Source organism: Mustela erminea, chromosome 1 (assembly GCF_009829155.1).
Source record: "Mustela erminea isolate mMusErm1 chromosome 1, mMusErm1.Pri, whole genome shotgun sequence".
Classification (NCBI taxonomy): domain Eukaryota; kingdom Metazoa; phylum Chordata; class Mammalia; order Carnivora; family Mustelidae; genus Mustela; species Mustela erminea.
In genome coordinates this window covers 134,339,119-134,362,763 of record NC_045614.1, presented here as the reverse complement: position 1 = coordinate 134,362,763, position 23,645 = coordinate 134,339,119, and the positions used below count along the sequence as shown (strand labels likewise).

At 40.1% G+C, this 23,645-nt stretch overlaps 1 protein-coding gene across 1 annotated transcript in view; it reads right to left on the bottom strand.

Annotated features, from left to right (window-relative positions):
- Positions 1-19,196, bottom strand: part of SPTSSB (serine palmitoyltransferase small subunit B) — a 31,360-nt gene extending 12,164 nt beyond the window's left edge. The window contains exons 1-2 of the mRNA XM_032342209.1: positions 18,160-19,196; positions 7,615-7,711 (exon numbers count right to left, since the gene is read on the bottom strand). The gene's annotated coding sequence lies outside the window, so the exon portion shown is untranslated. The remainder of the gene's footprint in view (positions 1-7,614; positions 7,712-18,159) is intronic.
- Between the last annotated feature and the right edge of the window lie 4,449 nt (positions 19,197-23,645).

Below are 23,645 nucleotides of genomic sequence, written 5' to 3'. Positions count from 1 at the left end.
TCTCTTCTAGATAAAGTCCTGTTTACTTTCAGGACCTAGCTCCTGTAGTCTCTCTTCTATGGAATATTCTCAGGAAATTACCCTTCCTGAGGAAAATATATTGCTTTTGTTTATGTGTTTTAATTGGAGCAATGTCTCAGCACTTACACCATATTATAACTAGCCATGTACAGTCTGTTTCTTTACTAGACTATGAGGACTACATGCCCCGGTCATCTCTTTATCTCCAGTGCCTGGAATGGGGGATCCTTGCATGCTGGCTGGTGAGCTGGTTGGCTGGCTGACTGAATTGTAAGTGGGGTGAGGGCAGGGAATGCGCTTATACTTATTTAATATTTCCATAGCACAGTGTGGGCTACATAAAAGGTACTTATGAATTCTCATTGTCTGTCTTCAGGCAAAGAGTTTTAGGCAGATTGTTTTTTTGCAAATTCAGTACAATCTGTCTTTTTGTAGGAAGGAAAGAAGCTGGTACTAAATTTTTTTTCAATGTAACAAATGCTTTTTTTCCCTTCTCATACTGTTAAAAGTTCATGGACTTTGTGGAGAATAAAAAAAGTACTTGTGAAGTGGTTTTAAAGCTCATTAAAATGGCTTTTACAAGTGCTTACTCTAGATGAGTAGTAATTTAAGATTGGTAGGTAGAAAATTGTTCTAATAGAGAAAAATCCCAGGATGGGAACATCTGGAGGCCTGAATTGTGTTGTAGCTTTATTCTTTTCTAGTCATTCATTCATTCATTCATTTTGCTTCATGTTCCTGAACAAGTTCCAAAATCTTCTGGGCCCCAGTCTCTCTGTAAAATTAAGATAATCATAATTGCCTTTATGTGTCTCAGTGATGCGGCAGGAAATGTAGGGATAAGTTGTGAGTTCTTTAGAAGTCATAGTCACGGTCCTAGAAGTGTTTGTTGTTGTTTCTTGTGAATTGGTACACCTTTAAACTACTTGCAAGATTTTTCCTAAGTTATAGAGTCAAGGAGTCTTTGTGAAATAACGGTTACCTATAATGGAGTGGTGTGTATATTTTATAAGGAAAAAACCTCAAACCTTATTATGTTCGCTAATTGAATTGTCTAGTAATGTTTTTGAAAAAATAAAACAACACATGTATAAAGCGATTACCACAAACCACTACTTGAGAGGCATTCCAATCTCTAAGCATGTTTTCAAATGCGTCTTGGGCAGGGCCACCACATACAACTCTGTGAGCTGTGCCTGCACAATCTTATGTAATAGTTCTTATCTTGGGGATCTAATTGCAAACCGCTGCTTTATGTGAACACAGTTTGATTCACAAAGATACAAAGTTCCTACAGTTAACGGCAAAACCTCATATTGTATCTATGTAAGAATAAGGCATAATAGCAGTTTATTGGTTTCCCACTTTCCACATATCTTGCTCTGCTTTCTGCGGATGACTCCAATGTTTTCTGCGCCTAGCAGAAAGTTCCATTCTTGCTTAAGATTTTCCTGTGAATTTCTTTTCCATCTTAGAATACTCTCCAGCCATCCTTTGCCAACCAATGCCTGATGCTGATACCAGGGTTAATATTAGAAGTCAGACCAGAAGTAATGGATTTGAATAATTCTGGGCTCCTTGGAGAGGAGGAAAGAAACGGTTGTAAGCCAAAGCCTGTTACCATTTTGGGCAATTAAGCTACTCTAAATTGTCTAATCATTTACTTAGAAGTGAGTTACTGAAATAATGTACTAAAAGGAAAAAGTCTCACCAACAATTTCAGCCACGTTGTTGTTGGCGCAGTGTTGGTTTGAATTATATGCAAGAGCAGAGTTTTTTTGAGGCTATCTGAACCGAACTTATTGCCTCCAATTGTCATTGACACTAACAAAAGCAGAACAAGAGAAAACATGTATTTCTAGCCCAATTATCAGCTGAGACCGCTGGGCAACGTGGCATGTGTTAAATAACTGTAATTTCAAAGTAATCCTTGTTGTTTGGCATCTTCCGATAGGTTCCAGAGGGATTTAGGGATTAAAGACTTCTGCTTGGAAAAGAAAATTTGGAATTTGACTTCAACAGAAAATTTTATAATAGTTTAAGAAATATGAAGTTCACATTAGATCAGTCTCTATGTTGTGTAGCTCTCAAAAAGAAGATAAATATTTTGAAACTAAACAAGAGCAGTAAGTACATTAGTGTTGAGTAGATGTCATAAATTGGAAGAGAAATTTGTAACCAGCAGGTTGATATATCTTGTGTTGTTCCTCGTGTCCTTTCATTTGCTCATACAGAAAAAGAACAAGGACCCCTGTTTATTTCTGCCAAAACTGGAGTGGAGAGTAGGGCTTCTGAGCCAAGCTCTTAACTAGAATGTCATTTCTTAAGGTAAACCTCGTTATTACTCTTTTATTAAAGAAGGAGAAACCCTGTTATCCTGTAGTGAAGGAAAGAGGAAAGAGTATTGCTTCTGGGTGGTTTTTTCCTTCTGAAGATACTATTCCCAAGATCTGCCAGTTGTTTTTAGAGGTAAAATGTAAACAGAGTTGCAGCACTAACAGTGGCCTTAAAGTCTTTATAAATAATTTTTTAAAAATTATTAAATGTACACACATGTTAAAGCAGCATTATTCACAATAGCCATAAGGTGGAAGCAACTAAAATCTCCACTGGTAGATGAATAAATGGCTGAATAATAATGTAGTAGATACATATAATGGAATATTATTCATCCCTGAAAAGGAAAGAAGTTCTGACACAGGCTACAGCATGGATGACTCCAGGATATTATGCCAAGTGAAATAAGCCAGTCACAAAAAGACAAATGCTGTATGACTTCCCTTACAGGAGTAGTCAAGCTCATAGAAACAAAGTAGAATGGCGGTCTTACCACTCATAGAAACAAAGTAGAATGGCGGTCTTACCAGGAGCTAGTGGAAGGAGGAAGGTGGGAGTTGTTCAATGGGTATGAAATTTCAGTTTTGCAAGATGAAAACATTCCCCAAACTGGTTGCACAGCAATGTGAGCATACTTAACACTACTGAGCTCTATATTTAAACATGGTTAATATTTAGCATATTTAAAAATGGTTAAGATGGCAAATTTTTATGTTACATGCAGTACGTCTTACTGCAATTAAAAATTTTAAATGTCAATGAATAACTCTAAACATTATGGAGGACTGAAATTTAAAAATACAGTTTAACAGTATGAACAGGGGCGCCTGGGTGGCTTAATGGGTTAAGCCTCTGCCTTCGGCTCAGGTCATGATTCCAGGGTCCCAGAATCGAGTCCTGCATCGGGCTCTCTGCTCAGCACGGAATCTGCTTTTCCCTCTCCCTCGCCCCTCCCCCATTCATGCTTGTTCTCTTGCTCTCTCTCTCTCAAATAATAAAATCTTTAAAAAAATAAAATAGTCTGAACTATATATATATATATATATTTTCATTTTCACACACACACACATATATATTATATATTTTATATATATATATATATATTTTACATTGACATTCTCAATTTGTAGTGGGGCATGACTAGCTGACCAAAATCACATAGATGTACCATCCAAAGCTGAGTAAACAAATAACCCCAAATGTCTTCAAATAATAATTCTGAAGTCCCAGTGGGTTCCCCTTCTTTTTGATTTTCTTAGGATACAAGAGGAAAACTGGGAATTGGCAAACTACAAAGAACCTTCTGAGAAGAGGGATGACATGTTTATCTGTGTTGTTCCCATCAGTGAAATTCAGTATATAGAATACAGTACTTGTGGGAATTGTAAATTCTATGATATGCTTATTCGTTTTTGACAGTGATATGAAATATGGGGTTTATAAGACACCAGTGCCTAGAGCACTTGAAAAGGAGTAAGAGTGGAAAAGTGGTTAAACTGTTCGGCCAAAACTTTTCTACTGTCATTACAAAGCCCTTTCTAGGTAATTGTATTCTGTGCATGCCGTAACAGTTTGCCTTAGTCTTTTCTTCCCCAGCTTTTGGCCATCAAACGCACAATTTGATAAAGGAATTACGTGTTTACTATTTGTTTCTAAGGACTTTGTTTTCTTAGGAGCTAGAAGTCTGACCATGAAAATTTAAGCCTTTATCTCATCCTATCGTCATTATATTTGATGTGTCTTCAGAAACAGAAAACTTATTTTTAAGAAAGAATTCGAGGCTGAAGAAGGTGAGTTACTGTAATAATACTGATTTGTCACCATCATACCTGCTGAGGACTTGCTCCCAGAGTTCTGTCAATGGAAATCTGTTTGATAGGCAGCTGGTCAACAAAGACACTTCCAGTAGTATGTTCTAATAGTAGTTTTCTTTGCAATTTTAATTTTTTCATAGCATTGAATATTTGCTCATAAAAGTTTTTTTGGTTTTGTTTATTTTCCATCCTTCCTCCCCTTTCTCATTCTTCTGGTTTATTGTTTACTTCTTATTACACAGTTTGGAGTGCTTCTGGTGATGAATTCACTGTTTTTCTTATTTTGGTGACCAGTAACACTGAATTCCCATAGGCATGATTTTTGTGACATTGGTCATATAGTCTGTTGCTTTTTCACTGTCCTCAGCTGAGCTGCTTCTGTGTCTCAGTTACTACTGCTTTTAGGCAAATGAGTGGAAATCTAGGCTGACTCCAAGGGTCATGGAAATAGACTTAGCTCTGTCTAGGTGTTTTCTCTGCCAAGGCCCAGAGCAGGGGGCACCTCCCTAGTGGGTTGGTTGGCATTCTAGGTCAGCTAGTGTCTGGTGTAAGGAATAAAGGGGGAAGAGGAGGAGGGAAGAAAGGAAAGACAGGTGTTTATAGAGTCATGTCAAAACATGTTGTTGCTTTTAGGCAATTAAATTCTCTAAATCTTATGATCTTGTACTTAAAATTGAGTTACTTAAATGATATACTAAAAGAAAAAGTCTCACTGGCCTAGTTTAGCCAAATGGATTTCTCATTCTCCTAGCAAGAACAGTGTAGACATATTATTGTTGACTTCATTTTCTTTCACCTGTTCCCAAGTACATGGCTACCTTGCATCATTCTAGTGAAAAGTGGACAAGTGCTGAGCTCCAGGCCTGTTCTTTTAAATGGGTAACAACTATTTGTTTCCTAACACTTTGTTGATTTTCAAGTAAATGTGGGAAGGCTAATGGCAATTGGGTATATTAAAATTTTTTTTCAGTTGGCAGACTTTATAACCAATTTAACTATAGGCCTAAATTAGGTGAGATAAAATGTCCTTTTCCCTCTCTGAGTAAATGTGAGCTGGCTGGTGAAGAATACCAGAGGGAATCTCCCAAGACATAAGTGTATTTGAATTAAGAAAAGTGTGGGCATTCCTTAAGAAATCAAAAATAGAGCTACCCTATGATCCTGCAATTGCACTACTGGGTATTTACCCCAAAGATACAGATGTAGTGAAAAGAAGGACCATCTGTACCCCAACATTCATAGCAGCAATGACCACAGTTGCCAAACTGTGGAAAGACTAAGATGCCCTTCAACAGATGAATGGATAAAGAGGATATGACCCATATAAATATAATGGAGTATTATGCCTCCATCAGAAAGGATGAATACCCAACTTATCAACATGGACAGGACCGGAAGAGATTATGCTGAGTGAAATAAGTCAAGCAGAGTCAATTATCATATGGTTTCACTTACTTGTGGAGCATAAGGAATAACACGGAGGACATTGGGAGATGGAGAGGAGAAGTGAGTTGGGGGAAATTGGAAGGGGAGACAAACCATGAGAGACTGTGGACTCTGAGAAACCAGCTGAGGGTTTTGGAGGAGAGAGGGGTGGGGCGTTGGGTGAGCTTGGTGGTGGCTATTAAGGAGGCCACATGTTGCATGGAGCACTGGGTGTGGTGCATAAACAATGAATTTTGGAACACTAAAAAAATAAATAAATAAAACTTTAAAAATATACATATACCATATGAGGTTGAATGGGGAATCCCAAAGAGATATGCCCACATCTTGGAACTTGTGAATATGACCTTATTTAAGGGAAAAGGGTCCTTGTAGCTATAATTAAGTTATGAATCCCAGCATGGGAGGTGCAGAGGAAGAACTTCCGTAAACCCTTTGGAAGGAGTGTGGCCCAGCTAACACGGTGATTTCAGACTTCCAGCCTCCAGGGCTACCTAGAGAATATATTTCTCTTGTTTTAAGTCACCAATGTTGTAGTACTGTGCTACACCAGGTCTAGGTAACAAATTCAGATTTCTTTAAAAACACTGGAATTTTATAATATGAAATGCTTTTCAGGGAACAGAAATAACATTAAGTACACTGTGACATGCACTGGGTAGATGCTTAACTTAAGGGACTTCTATTTTAAGGATGAAGAAACTGAGGGCAAAAGTCTCACAGTGAACACATGTGGAGCTGGGTGAGAATCTCGCCGAGAGACAGTGTGTGTGGTGAGTAGTGATGAGCTCTGGCCCTGAATCATCTCTGGGTTTGACCCTGGCTAAGTTACTCAACCACTCTGACTCAGTTTCCTCAAGTAGGAATTAGAAATCATAACAGAACTTCATTCCTAAGATTTCTGGGAAGATTAAAAAATATAAGGTATTTACAATAAGGAGTAGGAAGAGCTAAGTGAATATTAACTATTGTGATTACTACATGCTGTTCTATACACTACATTACTACACACTGCACACTCTATTAATACTACTAATCATTGCCTTAGTTATGGATACCAGGTATAGATGAAAGGAAAATAAACTCATCTTGAAGACGAGGCATCTGAATTTTATCAGTTATTCAATTCGAGGCCACTTTTAGAGATATTCTTTTTTTTTTTTTTAAGATTTTATTTATTTATTTGACAGCCAGAGATTACAAGTAGGCAAAGAGAGAGAGGAAGAGAAGCAGGCTTCCCACTCAGCGGAGAGCCCGATGCGGGGCTTGATCCCAGGACCCTGGGATCATGACCTGAGCCGAAGGCAGAGGCTTTAACCCACTGAGCCACCCAGGTGCCCCTTTTTCTTACTTTCTTAAGAATAAAAGAAACAGAAAGAAAATGAATGTCCTATTACAAGCACAGGTCATCCTTACTTTCACTACTTATATTTTTGAAAGAAAAATGTTTTCATTTTCTTGTATTTCTCAATTTGTCCTGTTTAATTAAGTACTTATTAAAACTTACTACTCTCTTATATCAAAGGTCTTCCAGGATAAGATGCCACTTCATTTAAATAAAAGATGAAGGACTCTGAAACAGAAGCAGCCTTTAACCAGAAGTCCCATAAATAAGAAAGGAGCTGGCATTATGCAGTCTTGGCCCTGGCACTTGTTCTGGGCTTGGCCAGAGGTTCTTAACCTAGAGGCCAAGCACTTGGTGGTGGGGTGCATCTAGAAACCCCTTGAGATGTTTGCAAATTTTTCCGCACACACTTCAAAGGAACTTGTGATTTCTGAAGCTAAGAACCGCTGTTTCAAGACCTCATTACTAAAGCTAATTGCCACATTTTATTCCTTTGTATCATCTTAAATGCCATTCTGATATCAAGGGTATAATATTTGTTGGTTGCTTAAGTGAGAACCAGAAACTCCATGTTGTTAAAAATGTCGTCTTGTCATCAAAAGGGTCAGATTTCTAAAAGTGAGACTCCATGATATAATCAGAAGAATTTACCAGCCTAGGAGGGTTCAGATCCTGGTTCTTGCCTTTGTGCCTCTGTGGAATGATCCTGTGTGGGTTACTTCTCTTCTCTGGGTTGCTGTTTCTTCATCTGTGAAATAAAGATTTGGATTAATCCAAAGTTGCCTTCAAACTTTAAAATAGTTCTGTTCTGTGTAAAGGTTATGAAACCTCTTGAATGGTTATCTCCCACAAAAATCTAAAATGTATTATAAAAGCAAAGTATGACAAGCTAGCCATATTTTAAGAGCTGCTTTCAGAGAAGATTACAGTTTGAAAACATGCCACTGGTTAGTGAGTTTGGAATGTGCTTGGGAGACTATGAGACGCCACGTTACCATCTACAGGGGGTTGAGGGGATGCCCCAAGTGGGACAGACACAGAGACTAAGAATCTTGTACCTCATTTCTATCAGAACAACCAGCTTTTAATCTGCTTTATATGGTGGGTTTTAAGTGAGATTTTGTTTGTAGAAAATGTTGTGTTTTGGTTTTTTTTTGGAAAGTGTTTTTAATTTTTATTAGTCTCTTTTGATATCTATGGTGGGGAGAAAAAGGAGAAAGAGATTAGGTTAATCCACTGTATTTAAAAATCTGGTTTTGAAAATGCTCTGGAAATGGTTAGAAGCCTTAAGGCTTTTTCCTATTTTGTCATTTATTAGCTGTGTTCCATTAGGCAAGTCAAAACATCTTTCTGAATTTTTGTCCTCACATACAATGATAATAGTTTCTGATTTACAGGGTAGTTGTAAAAATCAAGTGAGATGTTTGTGAAAGTGCTCCGTAACTGGTAATGCATCATAAAGTCAGGGAGTGGGTCTCTAGTGGTGAGGCCCTCAGGTCTGCATTTTGTCCTGACCTTGGTAGCATTTTTGTCCATCTGAATTAAATCATAGAAATTATGCATGATCAGATTTGCAGAAAAGCTCAAATTATGAGGTGAAGTTAAAAGACTTAGCAGATTACAGAGTTCCAAGTATGGTAAAACTTTTGTGGGAAGTATAAAACCTCATTCTTCAATTCAAAAAGCTAACGGTCCAAGGATCAGATGGGGGGGAAATGTGGTTGATGATCAGTTCAAGTAAAAAGACTAAACAATTTAATTTGACTTCAAGTTCATTATGAGCCATTAGTGTTGTAAAATGTTGGGCAATAAATAAGTGATCTAATTGTTTCAGTCCATTTGGGCTATTAAAAAAGAATACCACAAACTCGGTAACTTGTAAGCAATAGTAATTTATTTCCTGCAGTTCTGGAGACTAAGAAGTCATTCTGGTGAAGACCCTCTTCCTGGTTCATAGCTGGCACCTACTACTGTGTCCTTGCGTGGTGGAAGGAGCAAGAGATCTCTCTGTAGCCCTTTTATAGGAATACTAATCCCATTCATGAGGGGCTCTATCCTCATCATCTAAGCACCTCCTGATGACCTCCCACTTCCTTCTATGATCACTTCGGAGGTTCAGGTTCAACATGGATTTGGGGAGAATAGATTCAAACCACAGTGCCAGTATCCTTATATATTTATAGGAGTACAGTGCCACAGATGACAAAAAGGGGCTACAGCCCTTGGCTTTGATTAGGATCCTTCTTCCAGCTGCAAAAAGCAGTTACTCCAGCCAGTTGAGCACACATGAAGGAAGCTAAATAGAGAAAAGTCTGGAAGATTTTTAAGGACAATGTTGAGAGATTTGAGGAGAAAAACGTGTCTTGGAGGTCTTAAAAGATCTGAAAGGTTTTAAATGGTGTTATAGGCAGTCCTGGAGGTGAAGTTTTGGAATTTATTGTTTTCAGAGGCGAATCTCAGGGAAAACTTATTATAAGAGCTATCTAAAGGGAAAGTGATTGCCTAGTTGAAGTAGTGATATTTCCATTAGGGAAACTGTTGAAGCAGAGACTGGACCACATCTTCTGAGGATTATTATCAATCATCAGGAAGATTTTAAGAAGAAATTACTAAGATTTCATCAAATGTGAGATCCTATTTGTATAATAGAATTCAATATCCCACTGGAGAATGATTCACTTCATTAAATATTTTTGGTCTGTGATAAAAGTGTGGATTTTGAAAATGGCAAGCCGGAGTTTGCTACTGTGTGATATCCAAGATATCATTTAACCTCTGGGAACATCGGTTAGGTTGTCAGTAACACAGAGATGATTATTTCTGTGTTGCTGTGAAGATGATATAGCATAACATTGGTAAAGGATGCTTAATGGTGCCTGGTCTTAGTAAGGGCTCAGAGAGAGTAACTTTTATTACAGTTAATAATTGTTCCTCTTATTTTCTACATGCATTTTATTTCCTCTGTGAGATTCCTTCCAGGTGACTCCATTGAACCCTTCAGAGACATATGATGTAAGTGGGTAAAATGGTGACTTCTGTGAGTCTAGGAGGAAGAATTCACTCTGAAGGTCATAGGGGTCCCATATCACATCTCCTGTATTTGCGGCCAATGTTTGTTTCCTCCTAAATGGAGGAAACCTGTGGAACAACTCCTTTGTCCTAAATTATAACCTGATTTTCCTGCCCATCAAAACCAGAACTAGGCCAACCTGATTGATTTTTTTTTCTTTGTTGAAAAATTGAGGCAATAAAACACCTTATGAAAAATTTAAGGACCAAGATCTCCTTTGTAGAGTAGAGAACATATCTTCAGCCTTGAGGAATGAAAAGAGTTGGTAACTGAAGAATTGGGGTCACTTATGTCTTCTTTTAGGCCTAGTTTTTCCATCAATAGAGTGATTCTAAGCTACTTTTATTTAAAACTGACTTCCCAGTTGATGAGTTAGTAAGAGAGCAGCAGTTTACTATTCTTAGGAGAAGACGAAAGCCATGAGACTCCACCATGGTTGGGAGAGAGACCATGTGCATTCTGTTTGCCAGAACAGAGGGAAGCAGTGAGGATGCTGGGATTCCATATGTTGGTCACAGGCTGGCGTTTGGTCTCATTCAGAAGGTAATAAGGAGTTGCCTGTGAAGAGGCACTATGATAATTCTGACCAAAGGTCTCACACAAAAAGAGGAGTATTCAATTTTCAAAAAAAATGAAGAGGATGCTCTAACACTTTCAGGGTTAGATAAGACTCCACTTCAAATAACTTTTTTTTCACTTTTCTTTCTTCTGCATCAGTGAACATCTATTGATGCGTAAGGGGCCTGACATTTTATGAGGTATGAGTGTGTTCCAGAATGGGGTTGGGCTGGTACTTGGGCTGTCTAAACGGGAGGTCTGGGTGTGAGAGCTGTAGAGGTTATTATCACTCCAAAAAATTTGCTTTGGACATACCATCTTGAACTTGTTTTCCTCCTTTCTTTTTCTAGTCTGTTTAATTTTCTTGTTCAATATCCTACTTATATTAATTCCCAAATTCTCTTTTTAATCTTTTCAGAGAGCTTGAATTCAAAATGGTAGCTTTGGCTTGGAATTCCTAATTGACATCTTTTGATCTTACAGTGCAACTGAAAGGGCAGGAATGCAATATTTGAATAGCAAACTGTCCCCCAGGAAACTGCCATTCTATATGGGTAATAATAGCAGAGAGTATTTATTGAACAACTTATGTCCCAGAACTTTGCTAACTGCTTTATATTATAGCTTACCTTATGTAGTTCAATTAATAACACTATGGTGGAGGCACTATTTCTGTAACCATTTCACAAATGAGGAAACTGAGACATTGGGAATTTATTTTATTTTATTTATTTTTTTTAAAGATTATTTGAGAGAGTGAGAGAGAGAACTCAAGCGGGGGTGGGGGAGGACAGAAAGAGAGGAAGAGAAGCAGACTTCCTGCTGAGTGTGGAGCCCAAGGCAGGGCTTGATCCCAGGACCCTGAGATTATGACCTGAGGCAAAATCACTGGACACTCAACTGACTGAGCCACCCAGGTGCCCCTGACATTGGGAAATTTCAAAGCTGACCCAAAGTCTCACAACTAGTGTAGAGTACACAACTCTTAACAACTCTGGGGGACTGCCTATCTATGCAAAGAGCTTTGGTCTTAACTTGGCAAATCATTAATGTACCCACCCATCCATCCAATCAAATATTCATCACACAGTGGGGGGGGGTCTGCTTGAGATTCTCTCCCTCCCTTTCCCTATGACCCGACCCCAGGCTCTTTGCTCTTGCTCTCTCTGAAATAAATAAATAAGTCCTTAATTAAAAAAAGAAAATGTTCTAGAGATGTAAATGATGACTAAGACTGACAGGTCAATCTCTTCTAGCACTTTCCAGAGAGGAGAAAGGACAGTTAGGCTAGCATCCCCACACAGTGTGGTAAGTACTATGACAGGAAAGCATATGGAAGGAGGTGCTAACCCAGTCTGGAAGGAGGTGTCAGGACAGGCAGGTCAAAAAGTTCTTATCCTCATCACTCTGTGCTTCAGCTATTTTGTTGCAAAAGGCATATAATGTAACTTCTACAAAGAAAGGTCTTTGGATTTTTTTTTTAAGATTTTTATTTTTTTGTCAGAGAGAGAGAGCACAAGTAGGCAGAGTGGCAGGCAGAGGCAGAGAGAGAAGCAGGTTCCCTGCTGAGCAAGGAGCCGGATGTGGGACTTGCTCCCAGGAGCCTGGGATCATGACCTGAGCTGAAAGCAGACACTTAACTGACTGAGCCACTCAGGCATCCCAAAGAAAGATCTTTGAAACAAGGTCTTCCTCTCTGTTATTCCCCCAGCACCCAGGGGACTGCTCAATTAACATCTGTAGAATAAATAAATTAGAATTCTAATATACCAAAATAACCCCCATTATAACAGGGAGTCTTTTGACTTATTTCTAACTGGACTCTGACCATGCTTAAATGCTTCTCCTCTAAGCCTGAAATAAATGCTCTTTTTTGGACTTTAAAACATCAAGTCCCTGCTCCCTTTTAAACCATTTTCTAAAAGCTCTATTCCAGGCGAGCTGCCACACCCATTGTCTTTTCCTAGAACGTTGTGTCCTCAGGTGTCTTTTAAAACGAGAGCCTTGAGTAGAGATTCTGGGACAGTCCAGGAAAGTGGAGACTCTGGTTGCTTCCCCCTCTCCACGTCTTTCAAATGCTCTGTGGGAGTCCATGCTCTGTTCTCTAGTTCTGAAAGCTCTGTTCTCCCTTCACCTTTCCACAATGACCTGGAAATTTTTCTTCCCCTCATCCTCCCCGCAACCCCAACCCTTCAAAAAGATGTTAACTTCGGGAAAGCAGTTCTTAATTATTTACCACACTGTCCTCTGGCAGACGACAAGAATCCAGGGCAAAGAAAGAGAGAAAGGAAAAGAAAACCGAAACCCCAGGCTAATGATTTCCCTCAACAAGAATTTTTGTTATCATAAGGTGGTGTTTTATTTGGATTATAGTTCTCTGGAGCAGGTATTAAGCTATGTCTTCCTTGTGCCTGTGTTAAGACTAGTATTTTCCTTAATGAAGGAGCAGCAAAGCCAAGGTAGCAAAATAATGCTAATGGGAAGGGGAAACCAAGACTCCCAAGGGGAAGAGTTCACCTGGAGCTGGTAATCTTCATGGTCCAACTCAGAGACATGTAGCCAGGTTTCTACGTCTTCTTTACATTATCTAATTACGCAATTTTACTCCCTTGCATGATGCCACAGTTTAAAACTACCTCATTCCTTTCTCTGCTTAATTCTTTCTCCAGAGCCCTTATCTCTTATCATACACTGTAAATCACTTATTATTATAATTACTTTTTAATCATTTTTTTAAATGGCTGATGTCCCCTCTAGAATTGAAGCTCCTGGAAGGAGCTTATTTTATCACTCATTCGGGGTCTAGAGTTGCTCTGGCACAAGATAGGTGCATAAGAATTATCTGTTGGATAAATGAATTATTAATCCTGATCAAAGCAATATTAATAAGTAATAACTGTGATCAAGTTTTTTTTACATGTATTTAATCTATAGACAACTGGTTGGATCTTTGACATTTTTTTGTGTAAATCTTCTAATTGGATGAAATATGACAATAGGACCTATACAAAAGCTCTGATGGTCAAAAGCCACATGGAACCCATTTTCATCAGCATGGCATACTCTTCTAAACATATACATGGAATGATAAGGCTGTGCTGATGAGAATAGAAAATCTTGAGTTTTCCTGATGCAGGCAGACTTACTTGAATCCCTAAGGCTAAGGGTATGGTTTGGCTCAGTGTACTCGTTAACTATTTCTAGCAACAAGTTTAGCTGCTGCTTACCAGCCCCATGGAACTCAGAGACTCACTAACTTTATATCCTTATTTTTGGACAAAGCACTATCATCCAGTTCCCTGGTTCTTGGTACAAGATCAGGCAGTTTATGAGAACTCAGAACATAAAGGTGACTAGAAGAATATATGAATTATTTGAGAGCTTCTCTTGTATTTGAGATGTCACATCACAGGAAATGCTTTCCCTCAGTGACATGTCAGTTTATTCTGAAACCAGAGTGACTGCTCCAGCTCTTCCTGTCCCCCCAAGACTCCTACTTTGGGGGCCAATCTGGGGGAATGAAACTGGGCTAATCTGAGTGGCAAAATTCGCTCTTGGTTGGGATTTAAGTAACCTCCTTCTCTCCCTCAGTGTGACGTCTTTCAACAACTGGCCTGAAGAACTGATAAAGGACTAGAGTTATCTAGTAATGGGAGGAACAACCGGCCTCATTGGGCTTAAATTAATATAGCAAGTTGGTTAGTCCAAAAAGGTTGGGCATTTACAAGCCAATTCTCTATAAGACTACACTAGTGACATTTGACTACTTTCATATATATATATGTATATATATATATTTATTTATTTATTTATTTTTTCTTTTTTTGAGAGAGAGAAAGAGAGTTCATGCCGGGGACAGGAGGGGTGGTATTGAGGCGGGCAGAGGAAGAGAGAGAATGTTAAGCAGACTGCATGCCCAGCACAAGCCCAACTCAGGGCTTGATCTCACGACCCTGAGATCATGACCCTGAAATCATGACCTGAGCCGAAATCAAGAGTTGGGATCTTTCACTGACTGAGCCACATAGGTGCCCCTACATTTGACTTATTTCTAAACAGAGGAAAACTTGGGTGAGTGTGTAAACATGTGCAAATCACAGAGCTGTGTAACACCTGAGCCACTCTTGATTATTTCATATATTTCCGTGTGGTCCTTGGGAAAAGCTTCATGTAGGGACACCTGGATGGTTCAGTCAGTTAGGCATATGCCTTTGGGTCAGATCATGGTCCCACGGTTCTGGGATTAAGTCCCGTGTCAGGCTTCTTGCTCAGCAGAGGGCCTGCTTCTCCCTCTGCCTGCCGTTTGTCCTGCTTGTGCTCGCTTTCTCTCTCTCTCCTTCTCTCTGACAAATCAATAAATAAAATCTTAGAAAGCAAAAAAAAAAAAAAAAAAAAAAAAAAAAAAACCTCATGTAAGCCATTGGTTTAGTGGTATATGGGAATTCATGAACTCCCAAGTTCTAAATCCATCTGTGTTTTGAGTATCTTGCCCAATTTATTTTGAAAAACCAGCTTTATTGAGATATAATTTAGCCATTTAAAGTACACAGTTCAATGGTCTTTAGTATACACACAGTGATATAAACATCACCAGTCAATTTTAGACCATTTTCATCACCCCAATAAGACCTGTGTATCCTTTAGACCATTTTCCTCACCCCAGTAAGACCTGTGTATCCTTTAGCAATCACTCCCCATTCCTCCCCAACTCCGCTCTTTCAGAAGTTTGCCTGTTATAGATCTGTTGTATACATGGAATCACATAGTATATGGTCCTCTCCCATTTAGCATAATCTGTTCAAGGTTCATCCATGCTGTAGCAAGTATCAGTACTTCATTCCTTTTTGTTGCTAAATACTATTCCATTTTTCTATTCTGTATCACATTTTATCAGTAAGTGACCATTTATCAGTAAGTGACCATTTGGATTGTTTTCACTTTTTGGCTATTATGAGTAATGCTGCTCTGAATCTTGATGTACCATTCATACATTCGTGTACGTGGAAGTACATTCTCATTCTCTTGGATATATAGCTAGAAGTGGGATGGCTGGGTTATGTGCTAACTCTGTGTTAAACTTTTGTTTTTCAAAGATGTATCTATTTATTTGAGAGAGAGAGAGGGAGAAAGAGAGAGTTTGTGTGAGCAGACGAAGGGGCAGAGGTAGAAGGAGAGAGTCTCAAGGAGACTCCTTGCTGAGCTTGGAGACTGATGGGCTCCTGAGATCATGATCTGAGCTGAAATCGAGTTGGATGCTTAACTGACTGAGCCATCCAGGTGCCCCTGCCCCAGTAACTCACCATTTTATATTCCTACCACCAATGTGTGATGGTCCCAATTACTCTACCTCCTTTCCAGCAAGTGTTAATTATCTGTCTTTTTTTTATTATGGCCATTTTGGTTGGTGTGAAATGGTACCTTATGCTTTTGATCTTCATTTCTTTAATGACTACTAATAGTAAGTACCTTTTCTTTTTTTCTTTTTTTTTTTTAAAGATTTTATTTATTTATTTGACAGAGAGAGATCACAAGTAGATGGAGAGAGAGGCAGGCAGAGAGAGAGAGAGAGAGAGGGAAGCAGGCTTTCTGCTGAGCAGAGAGCCCGATATGGGACTCGATCCCAGGACCCTGAGATCGTGACCTGAGCAGAAGGCAGAGGCTTAACCCACTGAGCCACCCAGGCGCCCAGTAAGTACTTTTTCATGTGTTGATTGGCCATTTGTACATCTTCTTTGGAGCAATGTCTCTTTGATTCCCTTGCCCATTTTTGTTTGGCTTATTTGTCTTTTAGATGTTGAATTTTTCTTCATATGCCTTAAGAATGGGGGTATTAGAAGAGCCTGAGACCTCTTGCCTGCTCATGCCTAGAAGAAAGCTTCTACAACACAAAGTGGGTGATAAGATGCCAGTAGCCTGCTTTTCCCAGGGTTCTACCATAGCCCTAGACTGGGATCTAAGTTCAGAGGGAGCCCTGTGCTCTTGAGAGCAGCCACCTGGGATGGAGCACCATCTGCTAGCTGGAGGGCGACAAGGAAGTGGGTTGTGGTTAGAATGCCTCACACTCTTATTGTTCTTACTGAATTGCAGTAGTTTGTCTTGAATAAGGTTTTCTTCATTTGTTGTATTTCCTCAGAACAATTTCCAGAGACTAACTAGTTTATCTATAATTTTTGCCAGTGGTTGTTTTGCTACGAAAGTGGGTTCATGGAGCTCCTTACACAATCATTCTGGAAGTTGAGTTCCATTTGGATAATTTGTAATGCAAATGTTGCATCTTATATACTTGGTATATAAACTTATATACTTGGTAAAATAGCTTACGCTGACATAGTAAATAGAGAATTAGAAGGACAGTTTTTACAAAAGTAAATTTTGTAAATTTACAAACAGTGGATTAGGAAAACTGATTGTAGTTGAGGCCTGGTTAACTTTTCACTTTATATCCAGTCAAATTCTAGAATGCTCATGCATTTAGTTTGACAAACTATTCTTAATTTGTTATTAAGTGGCTGAATAGAAATATTTGAATATTGAGGGTGACAGTGCATTTCATATGAGAGCTTATTATTGCTCTAGTAATCTATGTACAAAGCCATCAAAGCCATTGAAAGTTATCAAAATGATGCCTGTTTTTGAAAGCATAGGAATAATTAAAATATGCATACTAAGTTACTAAAACCTCATTAGTTTTATGTATTGATCTAAAAAGTTCACAGGCAAAAATGACCATATATTTCTTAATTAATTCAAAAGAACGATCACACTACTATGTCTTTTAGAAAAACAACTTTCCCAATTTCCCTGATGAATTTATTTGGAGTTTTAGGGTTAAGATTTACATTTAATAATTCTTCAAATTCTTTATTGAATCAGGGGCGGAACTCATCTATGTTAATTGCCAACCAGTTGAATGTCACTTTAGTTGACACAGACGCAGAACTTCTGCTCATATCTAAAACCCTCTGCTTTCCATTCCTCACATCTCCACTCCCATGGCAAAGTTAACTATTCCTTTCTCCTGGGGTTTAGAAGTCTGGTTACTTCTGAATGATCACGTAAGCATCTTTGAGAAAATACACACTGCTTAATAATCGCGAGAAAATGTTAAAATGGGAAGTTCTTCACTTTTTGGGTAGTTGTCTTGTGTGTATTATCGCCTAAAGTAGCTTTAGGGGCAAAAAGTATTATATAAGAACACAACACTAGAATATTTAAGAATGAAACCGAGCACCTCCCAAAGATATTTCCCTGAATAGTTACTGAACTACACAAAGATAAATACGAAAGTAATTCACAAAGTAATTTTCTCTTCTTTGGCTGGGAAAGTTTCGGTAATAAAGTTTGGCTTCTGTTGAGTGAAACCTCTTAGTTTCTAACTACGTTAGAAAGGCAACTCTGTTACTAAGACAAATGGAAAAACCCATTCAATTCTTAAAATTTTAATGCAGTTAAATAATAAACGGATAAATTGCATTAAAGCTAGAATTAATTTCTCCCCGATAGAGACAGGAATTCTATCCTACTAAAGCTACTTCAGCGTTCAAGCATATATTTTGGAAGATGCTTACCTCCCGGTTGGGTTGGGTGTATCTCCCTGCGGCTTAGGTGAGCGCCCAAGCTTTGGCTCCTCCCCAGCTGCTGCGAGCTTCCCACTGCGCCGGGCGCCTCAGAGCCTCCTGGAGTTAGGTGTTCGGCCCCGCCCTCTGCACTATTGCTAAAACTCCAATTCTGCCAGACCGATTCCGGTGATTAATTATTGACAAAAGGAAAACACTCCCACGCAAACTTGTGTCCAACCGCACTGCTCCCAGCGATTCCTTCCAGAAGAGAATGCCGGCTGCACCACTCCCCTCCCCCCCTTGCTCTACGGTCCCAACTTCCCACACGCTGCCACTCTCTGTCCTGGGCGATCGGGCTCGTCCTCGGAGGAATGCAGCCCAGCGACTTCTACATTTTTAAATTTGGTTTTCTGCAGCTCGTTAGCACTTCTCCACGGACCAGCCTCTCAAGAGGGGGCGCTTTCCGGATGCAGGGGAAGCCAGGGCTCTGAAAGCAACGGAGGAGGCTAAGGCGTCGCTGTCACCTCCGGCTGCTGCAGTAAAACCCCGAGCCGCGGCGGGGATGGGGAGGAGGGGAGAGGGAGGTGTCCTCCCCCTCTCTTGGGCTGGGAGCCCCGACACTACCAGAGGGGCACGTCCTTTGGTAGTGGTGGTGGGGGCGAGCAGATAAACGGGAGGCGCGAGGTGGGCGCTTCGGGGCTTTAGCCGGAGCCAGCGTTAACCCGACCAGGAGAAGCCTGCGCCCCGCATCCATCCATCTGCAGACTCGGGCAAGGGGGCGAAGCTCGGCGGATGCTGAGCAGGACTGCGGTGCGAAACTCGGCAGCAGGCTGCGAAGTGAGCCCAGGGCTCCGGGCCGGGGCGGCAGTCGGCCGAGCAGGCATCCCCCTGCATTTGTTTGTCAAAAATCGAAGAAAGTAAACCCATTGAGCGCCGGCAGCTAATTCTGCTGCCTTTGAACGCGCAGGAACGCCTCTCCCCGCCCCGCTCCCTCCATCCTGCCACCTTCCCTCCGCCCCTTGGCTGGGAGGTTAATCGTTGAAAAACTGGGCTCCCCCCCGGGAAGCAGATGGCAGGATCGTGCCCGGGGAACTTGTGTGTGCTCACTCACAAGTGAAGAGAGTTAATTTCGGGCCCGGACTGCGGCAGGAACGCAAACTGGGGAACGCGAGCTGGGAGGCGGCTCGGCGGCGCAGACACGCGCGGCGCGGGCTCCAGCGGATCCGGGGCGGGCGTGCCCAGCGCTCGCGCTCCGCTCTCAGCGATCTTCTCGAGGAGGCGCGGGACCGCGAAGAGCATCTTCCCTGGAAGCCCGCATCCAGAACCCCAACGATTCCTTTCCCTCCCGAGGGCAGGGTGCTTAGGTTTAACGCGGCGGCTGCGGGCTGCGAGCGCAGAGGCCCGGCATCTCCGCCACCGAGCCTCGGCCCCAGCCCCGGGGGCGTCGGGGGCCCAGAGCCTCTTCCGATTAACGAGCGTTTGGGCCACAACTGCCAGTCAACCCCCACCGCCGAGGGAGAAGGCACTGCACATGCTCGGCCAGGGCTGGTCGTGCGGAAGCGCGAATTTGAGCTACGGGCAGGTTTCGGCTCATTTGCCCAACACTCTTCCAGCAGGTTCCAAGCCGCGGGTGCCACGAAGAGGAAGACTTCCGTCATTGCGAGGGATGTTCTGCACGCAGGAGGGACTGCGTCCCCAAAGGAAGCTGGCGGTGGTTGGGGGTCAGGGAAGGGACCCACCAGGAGCTGAAGCCGGTACTGGCCAGATTTTACATCCTTATGTTTTCCTTCCCTGGGACTGTATCTAAATACTGGCAACCACTGCTAGTATTTTTTATTTCATTATCACTTTGTGTTGTTTCACATCCTTATCTCGCTGCTTCTCCTGACAAACCTTGTAATTTCGGCAGAGCAAGTAGGACCACACCATTGAGGTGTGGAAATAGATGAGGAAATAGAAAACCTGAAAAGCGACTCGCCCAGGGTTGCCAAGCCCGTTGTTTGGCAGGGCCAGTACCCTTGCACTCGTGTTTTAGGTCTCACTCCTCATTATCTAGTTTCCTTACTAGATCTTGACAATCGCCAGGTGATTGTACATTTGTGGAAGTACAGAAACAGGCCTCACTTCTCCCTGCCCAAGTTTTGTGAAACGGGTAAGAGACGTCGCAATTACTTCAACTGGAGGTGGGGAGAAACTGGTACATTTGGCAGATGCATCCAGACTATTAAAAAAGATCTTGAATGATTTATGTGTAATATAACCACACACGGATAAAAGATACGTGGGTTTTTTCATTCCCAGTGGAAAATAGTTGTTTTTTTTTCCCTATCTAAACAAAGAAGAAACTTAAATAGATCATAAAATAAAGATCACATTTTTAAAAGATAGTGATCAGATGGACCACATCATCTATTGAAGCACAATGAGGATAAAATTAATCAAAACAATTAAAAAGAAAAATTCCTTCTCATTGATCTACAACTGGAAATTTAAAAATGATTTAAGTCTAGATTAAAAAGAAGAACAAATGAGAAATTACAAAATCTTTAGAAACAAGAAAAAAATCCTACATAACAAAATGAGAATATAGAAAAGCAGAAATCATAAACCTTAAATGTATTTGTTGTAAAATAACATACAAACCAAGAAAGTTAGAAAAAATTGCAAAAGAATTATATTAACTAGTAAAGACTAAAGCAGAAATTAATGAAATAGAAAAGTAAAAATCCAGGAGAATTGATCTATAAAACCAACCAAACAAACAAACAAACTTATTTACTGAAAAAAAAAATCAAGGAACAAAGACACAAGTAACATTGGGAAGGAAAGATGGTATATAAATAACCACAGAAAAGGGGGATTCTTTTTTTTCAAGTGGCAAATGATGTTCTTTCTCCATGAAGAGGATTCTCCCTTTCTGCTAACTACAAATGGTGAGATAAGAAATAGTTAAGACACACCACAGCTTATAGAAAGGGGAATAAGTTTTAAAGAGCCAGGCAAAATTGTTTAGAATACAATAGTATGAGAATTTGAAGTAATGATAATTATATCAACTGAACATTTTGAACAGGGCCTTTTGTTGTCATTATCGTAAAGCAGCTGTTGAATGCCTAAAGAACACATGCTTGCCAGAGTAGAAATCTTTTAGAAGTAGTAAAAGTTCAAAGTAATAAAAGAGTATATTTCCTTAGGTAACCTGGAAGGTTTGGGGACAAATACTGGAAGGGAATGGGATCACTTTGTAAGGTAGGAGGTTGTGTGGAATGTATCTGGAGTTCAGCATACCAGAGAGGAGAAAAGTTGTGAGAATCCACTTGGAATAGCCAGCTGTCAGTTACCAGATCTGGTATGCGTCTGCTGAGAACCGTCTTACTCCTACGGGAGCAAAATGAACAGTGTGAAATGTGAGTTTTCTCAAGCTTCCAAACTTAACCAGAATGGCACGATAGTAAAAGTTATGGACTTCGGGACAAAATACACCTGGGTTTAAATCCCAGCTTTTCTACCAACAAACTATAGTCTAAGACAAATTCTCTTGTATCTCTATACCTTAATTTTCTCATCTGTGAAGTGGGAATAATACTGACATCATCGGGTTCTTCTGAAGGCTCAAATGAACCACCGTTTACAGAGCACTCGTATAGTTCTTCATCTCGCTCCCCCTCTCTTCCCTTCCTTCCTCCGTTCTGCCTTCTCTAAGTACCCATCATTCAGGAACTTCTCTTCTGTATTTTGACATTTCTTCTATTTTGTTAGTGGAGCTCTGTGTTCCTCCCCTTTCTTTCAGTGACTCAGCCACCTTCTCCGTGACTCTTCAGCATTCAGAAATCCAAGCATCATGACTGAGCACCTTTGGAATACTTTAGAAAGACCCTCCTGAATTGAAAATTAACTCAGCCCCTCTCTTATAAAGTGCATGGCAAAAGCAGGATTGCCCACCTGCCCTTCTGTCTTTCCTTCCCCTCCTCCCTTCTTTCCTTCATTTTTAATACATTTCTGAAGTTCTTATGGGGCTATGCTCTAGTAGCATGAGTGATGTTGCTCCAAGTCACTGATTCCAGTTTCACAGATATGCAGATGCTTAGGCTGAAGTCTCTCATGGGAGGACCTAACCCTTAAACAGTTCTGTTTGAATATTAGGATAAAGATCATACTAATAACCAGAGTCAGTAGTTCTAGAAATTGGAAAAGCAGTAATATTTCATTAAGGAACTAATGTTAACTATTTGTTAACAAACATGAGATGTATTGTAATATGCACAATTCTTGCCTTTGAAAGGATACTTCTTAGCAATAAAGAGCCCCCCAAAGAAGAGTACAGAAATCCCCAGAGCCGCTGTAAGACTAGTTTAACAAAAGACTCTCAGGAGCATCTATTATTCTAAAGCAGCCTCAAACACTGTCTTTACACACACTATCCAGTGTGTATCTACAGCTATTTGGACAAGACAATGAAGACAATGGAAAGCCAATGAAATCAAGAGAAAAGAATAAAGTCCCAACTAATTCTATTAGCAATCTCTGTCTTTATCAACACTTATTCTCTTATGTATATTTTATTTTCAGGAGGAGAGAATGTAAGAAACCCAGTAAGAGGAGTATTTAATAGCAAAACCAGAAATTTGAGATAAATTTTATTGACTTCTTTCTGGTTTACTTTCATAATGTGCAGATTAACTCTTATTTTTAAAATTAAAAAAAAATTTTTTTCAAAGATTTACTTATTTATTTGAGGCAGAGAGAATAAGCCAGCTTGAGGGGGGTGGTTTGTGGGGGTAGGCGTTGGGGGGGAGCAGAGGGAGAGGGAAAAGGGGAGGAGGGACAGAGAGAGAGGGATAAACAGACGCCCTGCTGAGTGTGGAGCTTGACTGGGGACTGGAGCCTGAGGCAGGGCTCCAGGCGGGGCTTAATCCTAGGACCCTGAGATCATGACAGGAGCCAAAGTCAGATGTTTAACTGACTGAGCCATTTAGGCACCCTCTTAAACCTTGTTTTTATTTATTTTTAAAATTTTATTTATTTAATTTTTTAGCCTTAAAATTTTTTTTTTTTTCTTTAAACAACTGCCAAGGCTGGAATCAAAGATAAATAGAAGACACAACAGTTTTGCTGTGGTTTGCGTTATTTGGGTTTTGGGGTTTCTCTTTTGTTTTGGGGGTATTTTTTTCTTACGAATACAAATTAAACATGAAACAAAACTATTTCAAAAGACATCTAAATTAGTTGCATCCTAGACATTTAAAACCTATCCCACAATTTAAATGGAAACACAGTAGGCTTATAATTGTTCTGTGATCACATATCAAAAGAAAAAAAATTCTAATACCTTTTACTCAGTTTTTAACCATACCAGCAAGAATCAAAACTGCCAATTTTTCCAATGACAATTTCTACACACCAGAAGGTAGTCATGACTCTCAAAGAAGAAACGATTTGGATTTTTCCTGCCTTCAAAATGTTTATCAAATCTCGTGTTTCTCACAGGCTTTTGA